The sequence below is a fragment of the Eriocheir sinensis genome, chromosome 65, assembly GCF_024679095.1.
Source record: "Eriocheir sinensis breed Jianghai 21 chromosome 65, ASM2467909v1, whole genome shotgun sequence".
Taxonomy (NCBI): Eukaryota; Metazoa; Arthropoda; class Malacostraca; order Decapoda; family Varunidae; genus Eriocheir; species Eriocheir sinensis.
The window spans coordinates 6,928,905-6,937,053 of NC_066573.1; the positions used below are offsets into that span (position 1 = coordinate 6,928,905).

At 45.6% G+C, this 8,149-nt stretch overlaps 1 protein-coding gene across 8 annotated transcripts in view; it reads right to left on the reverse strand.

Moving 5' to 3' along the window:
* Window positions 1-7,600, reverse strand: part of LOC126987559 (calpain-A-like) — a 38,254-nt gene extending 30,654 nt beyond the window's left edge. For 4 of the 8 annotated variants that reach the window (XR_007740997.1, XR_007740999.1, XM_050844630.1 and 1 more), the window contains exon 1: window positions 5,729-6,289. The gene's annotated coding sequence lies outside the window, so the exon portion shown is untranslated. Of the gene's footprint in view, window positions 1-5,728; window positions 6,291-6,673; window positions 6,696-7,359 lie in introns of those variants that run through there. The other 4 variants (XM_050844629.1, XM_050844631.1, XM_050844632.1 and 1 more) reach the window with 4 other exon arrangements.
* Window positions 7,601-8,149: the final 549 nt, after the last annotated feature.

Consider the following 8,149-nt stretch of genomic DNA (forward strand, 5'->3'; position numbering starts at 1 on the left):
ATCACTTTATTCACCGTGAGTCTGAATTTCCTGTCCGGCAGTCCTAATTCCTCCCGACGCACCGCTATCATTAAAACTTGTATCACTTTATTCACCGTGAGTCTGAATTTCCTGTCCGGCAGTCCTAATTCCTCCCGACGCACCGCTATCATTAAAACTTGTATCACTTTATTCACCGTTAGGCTGAATTTCCTTCCGGCAGTCCTAATTCCTCCCGACGCACCGCTATCATTAAAACTTGTATCACTTTATTCACCGTGAGTCTGAATTTCCTGTCCGGCAGTCCTAATTCCTCCCGACGCACCGCTATCATTAAAACTTGTATCACTTTATTCACCGTGAGTCTGAATTTCCTGTCCGGCAGTCCTAATTCCTCCCGACGCACCGCTATCATTAAAACTTGTATCACTTTATTCACCGTGAGTCTGAATTTCCTGTCCGGCAGTCCTAATTCCTCCCGACGCACCGCTATCATTAAAACTTGTATCACTTTATTCACCGTGAGTCTGAATTTCCTGTCCGGCAGTCCTAATTCCTCCCGACGCACCGCTATCATTAAAACGGGGACGCAAACTCATCCCCGTTAGGCAGAAATGTTCCTTCCCGGGAGGAGAGGGTTGGGGGTGTGGACTATTTAAATCTATCCTCTCCTTCTTCTCTCTCTCTCTCTGTTCTGTCTCTCCTCCTACTGCTCTTTGGCTTTCCTAAGTCTTCTCTTTGTCTCCCTATTCATCTTCTACTCGACTTGCCTTGCCTTTTTCTCTGTGTTTGTTTGTTGTTCGGGAATATGAAAAAATAATTTAAACTAAAGGAATAGTTCAACGGGAACGCTTACTATACAATTCTATATATCTTCTCTTTGTCTAACTTCTCTCTCTCTCTCTCTCTCTTTACGTTAATACTGAAATAGCTTGATGTACGTATATGCCAATGTGATTATCGTGATTAGACAACACTTCCTTCTTCCCGAGAGAGGATGAGTCGTGTGGCTTTACGTTTAAATGAACTCAAGTTTTTACACTCCATCTCCTTTTAAATTTCCTGCTCGAGTATTCTAAATTATAGTCTTCCAAATATGTCGAGGCCAGTCTGGCGTAGGCTCCCGCGGGTCCTTTCCTCCCCTCTCCTCTGCCACACAGTCCCAACACCTATCTCTTCCTCTCATATGTAAGCTATAGGTAACATATGAGAGGAAAAAATAGGTGTTGGGACTGTGTGGCAGAGCGGAGGGGAGGAAAGGACCCGCGGGAGCCAACGCCAAAACGGACCTAACCTAACCTAACCTAACCTAGCCTAACTTAACCTAACCTAACCTAACCTAACCTAACCTAACCTAACCTAACCTAACCTAACCTAACTTAACCTAACCTAACCTAACCTAACCTAACCTAACCTAACCTAACCTAACCTAACCTAACTTAACCTAACCTAACCTAACCTAACCTAGCCTAACCTAAGTAACATGACCCCCGCAGCTACCGGGTTAAATTTGTTAAAGACACATTGCATGGATTAGCCACGAATGAACGCTTTGTCTAAATACAGCAACAAAGAGTAGCGACGTAAGTGTTCGCTGAATAATACAAATCAGTGCTTGTGTTTCACTTTAGTAGGACGTGCAAGTATAATGATTACGATTACACGAACACATATGTGGGGAGTAAAACTTATTCCTGGCAATGACGTAAGTGAGCGAACACCCGCTTCCTTCTTTTCATTTTTTTATTTATTTATTTATTTTTTTTACAACAAAGGAGGCAGCTCAAGGGCACACAAAAAAAGAAAACAATAATAAAAAAAAGCCCGCTACTCGCTGCTCCTAAAAATTTACTCCTTTGATCTGTTTCCTTTATCCCCGAATTCGTGTTGCAACCATTTCCTTGATGCTGAGTTTCCGGAGAGGGAATGATGAGTTAGCGGAACGTAACAGTATGGTATGCCAACATTCTCTTTAAGCAGATGTGTTCATTCCTAAGGCAAAATGCACTGAGTTGTATTATTTAGCGAACACTTACGTCACTACTCTTTGTTGCTGAATTTAGACAAAGTGTTCATTAGTGGCCAATGCATGCAATGTGGCTTTAACAAATTTAACCCGGTAGCTGCGGGGGTCATGTTACTTAGGTTAGGTTAGGTTAGGCTAGGTTAGGTTAGGTTAGGTTAGGTTAAAGGCCCTCTAAGCAAAATAATGAGAAAGAAACATCACTCACGCAAACCATTTCATAATATATATCAACGCATGTGTGATCAGTTTATGCATCATCAATTTTGGGAGGTTGATATCATGGCAGAAATTTGGCCCATCGCTGGTACACGGTAAAGCCACAAATTTGGCCCGTCGCTGCTACCGGGTTAACACTGGTATTGCAACATTTACCTATAGTCTCTCTGCGTGTTTGTCTATATGTCTTTCCGTATGTCTGTATGTCCATCTGTCTATTTGAAAGAGGTAGGATATAAGCAACTTACGATCACAATTACCGGCGTTTAGCATAAGTAGCAATTGGTAAAACACGCTACATAACATTCCTATTGCCTATACGTCTTTCTGTATGTCTTCCTGTCTATCCTTCACAAATACCGGCGTTTAGCAGGAGTAGGAACTGGTATAACACGCTAGATAACATTGCCATTATCTGTATGTCTTTCTGTATGTCTTCCTGTCTATCTTTCTGTCTCTATTTGCTGAGGCAGGACATATTCACCTTACGATCACAAATACCGGCGTTTAGCATGAGTAGGAACTGGTATAACACGCTAGATAACATTGCTATTGCCGATACGTCTTTCTGTATGTCTTCCTGTCTATCCTTCTGTCTCTATTTGCTGAGGCAGGACATATTCACCTGACATCCCGATTATAATTACAGGTGTTTAGCATAATAAGTAGCTGGTATAGTACACTAGATTGCATTGGCAGGCGGTCGATGGCACGCTGGAATACATTGTCATTGCCTATATGTCTTTCTGTATGCGTCTGTCTCTATCTCGCTATTCAATAAGGCAGAACAATTCACCTTACGATCACGATTACCGGCGTTTATCATACTAAGCAGCCGCTACACCACGCTGGATTGCATTGGAGCAGTCGATAGTGGCCTGCAGCTTATTAACGCCAACAAACACAGCGTGGGCGGCTGAGCAAATAAGTTTTAAGAGCCCCAGCAACATACAGAGGCCATGTTGTTGTGTGGGAGGGACTGAGAGGAGGGGGAGAGGGGTGAAAGAATGGAGGGAGGGTGAGAGGGACTTTGGTGAGTGGGGGAGGGATGAGAGGGGCTGGGGTGAGTGGGAGAGGGATGAGAGGGGCGGGGGTGAGTGGAGGAGGGATGAGAGGGGCTGGGGTGAGTGGGAGAGGGATGAGAGGGGCTGGGGTGAGTGGGGGAGGGATGAGAGGGGCGGGGGTGAGTGGAGGAGGGATGAGAGGGGCTGGGGTGAGTGGGAGATGGATGAGAGGGGCTGGGGTGAGTGGGAGAGGGATAAGAGGGCTGGGGTGAGTGGGGGAGGGATGAGAGGGACTGGGGTGAGGGAGGGATGAGAGGGGCTGGGGTGAGTGGGGGAGGGATGAGAGGGGCGGGGGTGAGTGGGGGAGGGATGAGAGGGGCTGGGGTGAGTGGGAGAGGGATGAGAGGGGCTGGGGTGAGTGGGAGAGGGATAAGAGGGCTGGGATGCGTGGGAGAGGTGCCGAGTGGGAGCAGGGGTATACAGCGCTGGGAAAGAGGAGGTTGTACGGCTTGGGGGGGGGGGGGGGGGGGGGGAGCTGTACTGGGGTTAATGTGAACGCGGGTGTCGAGAAATGATTATATAAACACACACACACACAGGGTCACTCTCAAGTCCTTCTTTCCTCTCCGCAGCACGATTACAATAACAACAACAACAACTACTACTACTACTACCACTACTACTACGTCTACTACTACCACCACTGATCATAACCTAGCCTTACTTTGTCGACTGTTCCCTGAGATCAACACTTACACGAGCGAGCAGGCAGGAAAGCTATATTAAGATCACGATATGCCCCTAAACCTAATTCGATAGCCCGTCTGAGAGTACACAAGGCCAAGTGAAAGCACAGACATTACAACACAAAGCGGGACAATGTTATTACGGGAGAGTCATTGTCCCATGTGGAGCGCTGGAGCGTCACTGGAGAGCGTCATAGCTGTTACTCAAGTCAGGGCCAGTGCGGTTGAGTCAGCACGCGGCTCGTCATAATCTTTAAGCTGTAGTGAGGAGTGTTGTGCTGAGTTGTTCGTCACCTGCCATTATGACGTGTGTGAGATTGAGAGCCAGAGTGACGTGGTGTGTTGCTGCATACATGTTTTTTTTGTTTGTTTTTGTTTTCCTTGGTGTTTCTTCGCTTAGTTGCTCATGATGTGAAAATAGTAGATACATAAAATGAATACGAAAATGAATAGAGTAAATAAGAAATAATAGACTAGTTTAACCACGTAAAAAATGAACACGCAAACAAAAAAAAAAAAAAGAAACGTATAGGCTATCTAGCTGACTGACTTACTGATGAACTAACCAACAAACTAACTTCCTGAATAGATGAATAAATAAATGAATAAGTAATGAAGTAAACAAAAACCTACACAGAATAAAAGATCAATACACAAATTAATATACAAAACAAACTGATGAAATTTCTCGATAACGTCCCAACACACACACACACACACACACACACACACACACACACACAAAGAATACATTAACGCAAGAAAAAAATAAAGTAACCCAATAATCACCACTTCTGAGAATCATTTTGTTCTGTGATAACCTGTTCACACCGGCTCTACCCGTTCTTCCAGTCTGCTTCCCGTCCCCCCTCCACCCCCTCGCCCTCTGTATGCCCGCGCCGCCGCCTCGCTTCCTGCGCCGCGGCACCTGCAGGAGTCAGGCTCACGTGAGGCTGGGGAAGAATCGTGCGTGACGTCACAACTACTTTGACCTTCGCCTCTGACTCAGACCTTGCTCAGCTGTCAGACGCACGAAAATTGTTTAAAGGTGTAGTAGGAAATGCGATGATTTTCGTATATGTACAGCAATAGGAAGTATCAGGGCATGTAAAGCCTGCAATATCACCTAAAGTTACCTTATGTTGGACTTCGTAGTTCAGACAAACTCAGTAACAATGCTTTAGCTGTAATATACTAACAATGAGGTTATTGGCATGATTAGAGACAGTAATTTCAGTGGGAACGATATTTTTTTACCAATAAGCGATTATCTCAATTTAGTGAGCACGATGATATGGATTGAGACGCTGGGTTCAGGAATATGCTGGTAATGCTTAACGCATGTGATAGCTTGGCGTCCGTCTAATGGGATCTCACGTACGGGCAGTTCCAAGTATATGTTTTAAGTTCTTCCACCTTATTCCCCGGTGTTGACGATATGTTACGAGTGTGATGCAAGGAGATTACTTGGGTTGTTCACCGTCGGAGGTCAATGCAGCAAGTGTATGAACTATGCAAGAACTATACGCAATGGTGATAAGATAGTTGGTCTTTAGGAAGTGTGTCAAGGTCGGTCGGTTGCTCTCTCTCTCTCTCTCTCTCTCTCTCTCTCTCTCTCACAAACACCCACAAACAAAAATCAACAAACATAAGCATGACGAAGTATACTATCAACCTGTTCACGTTGCGTTTAATTATTTTGTTTATTTACCTCCACAAACACACACACACACACACACACACACACATCAACTCACCCTCCGCGTCAGCCAACGAGTGCCAGCGAGCAGTGGTGAAATTCCCAAGTCAGTATTTGGAGCAGCAGGAAGGAACAGGACACAAACACACTGACGCTGAACAACACTACTAAGTAAACGAAGCACAGCACAGCACAACACAACACAACACTGGTTCAACAAGTTCCGCGTATACCGGAGAGAGAAACGTCAACACATGAGAGGTGCACTCAAGCCGTGGAGGAGTGGGCGCTAGAATGTCCAGCCTCGGAGTGCGAAGAGAAATTCTCAGCTAAGCGTACGCGTTACTGGTGGCGGTCTCGCTGGGCACCCTCTCGCTGTCTCCTCTTGGCACGGCAACCTCCACAAAAACAGCTACTGCTCTGTGCATACAAGGCCCCGCTGCTGCCTTCTCAGTACGTTCTTTCTTTCTACTTTCTGACCTTGAGTCCTTCGGGTAAATGCCCCTCTTATATTTGCTCGTCTGTAACGTATAATATATGGTGGCCTTGCCTTATATTTGTTCCTGCTACGTAATCTCTTTCTTGCAATGATCCAGTTATGGAAATCTTACTAAATGCCTTAGTAGAACCTAATTATTCTTTGGCAACATTAATGCAATCGCCTTCCATGTAATGATTCCTGCTGTATAGCACCGTTGTTTCTTGTAATGCTGTGGGTGTCACAGGCTGGCGTGGGTCTTATCAGTAGAGTATGGCCGCGTCCTCCGTCAGTAGGTAACCCCCGCGGTGCCTCTCCGAACAGTCAGGGCAGGTGAGAGAAAGCGATGCCAAATTTTAGTTTTAGGCTTCGTTTCTTCGATTCAGCTTTCCGGGAAGTACACCCTCCTGGACTGCGATTCCCGGATCTCACTGAGGCCTTGTTGGCTCTGGATAATAGTAGGAATTAAAGAATTACAGGACACAGACGTCAGCACACGAAATGCCTTCACCAGGCAACCCTCACCTGGCAGGCAGGGCAGTAGGCGGAGTACTGTGTCCTTCAAGCTGAATGGAATTAGAGCCGAAAATAACTGTCCACAAACATCGTTTTATCAGAGGTTCTACGGCCATAATACTTAAATGAAAGTTTGACTGATGATCTCGATCGTCATGCCGCCATGCGAGGAACTGGCGGTCTACTTAACACCTCCCCCGCCCATATGATCCCTCCTGACAGCTGCGGCTGGGCTGTGGCGGGCTGGGGCTGAGCCGAACGGAAGGCCGAGCCGTGAGCAACAACTGCCAGGCGGTGCGTGGCTGTGTCTGGGTGGGTGATTCAGCATCCACAGCATCCACGCCCAAAGCTTACATGACTCAAAGGATCAAACAATAAATTTCTTTGTGTTAGGGGGTGTGGCATACACTTATCATGCAATGAAGATGAGCAAAATGAATAGTTTTACAGGAGAGTATGAATGAAATTTAGTGGAAGAAAACGTGTGGTTAAATTTTCTTCGTATTACAGGGGAAACAAGAGTATATAAAAAGACACCATTGATTGCCAGCAGTGACGTGGGGCTCATCACGCATCTTGATTCCTAACCATCTACAGCATCACCACCAACGTCCCATTTCTTGCGTCAAACAGGTGATTGAGAACCGACATTCCCACAGCAAAACACACAACGTACAACTAACATTACTGCTTACCTTCAGTGTGATGTGTATGGACGTTTGCACTGTAGCTTCCTTGCCGGGGAATCACAACTGAGGATAGGCCTTGATGTTGAGCTGTCCTCGTGTACTCTTGAACAAGGATCTGCTGTGGTCTAATCCTCTAAGAACAGTTGATTACACCACATTAAGAAGCTGTTTTCGGTTCGTAGGTGTTGAGAACTAGGAAACTTTCTCTCAAAATGGTGCTGTCTCCCCCCACTTTGGAACAAGGATCTACTATAGGCACAAAGCACGTAATTACACCACGCTATATAGGAAGATCTTTCGCTATGAGTAACATCCGCGTTGGTTCAAGATTCCCCAGTTCCCGTTGACGTCACTGCTCGGGGGAAGTCGCCAGACCACTCGGCGGCCCCAGTCACCAGTGCGTGTTCCTCCATTGCCTATTAGTATCGTGGCGGGATGAGTCGAACGTATGATGCCCCGTCTCTCATAAGCTACTTAGTGATCACATTATCTTTATGTTTGTTTTTCTTTTCTCTCTTTCCTTTTTTTTTCCACATACGATATCTCATGTGTGTGTGTGTGTGTGTGTGTGTGTTGAGAGCGTTTCACACAATTTATCAAAGTCAGATAAAGACGTAGTGATCAACATTGCTCTTCTTCATGTGCAGTTCAATATGTTTCAACTTGCTTTCGTTGCTACAGCTTAAATTCCTAATGACACCGATATTAATAAAAGAAAATGTTTTCCTGGTATAAAGAAAATATAGCCTAGATATTGGGTAACACAAGCACGTGGGATTTGGATAGTGCTTCCATT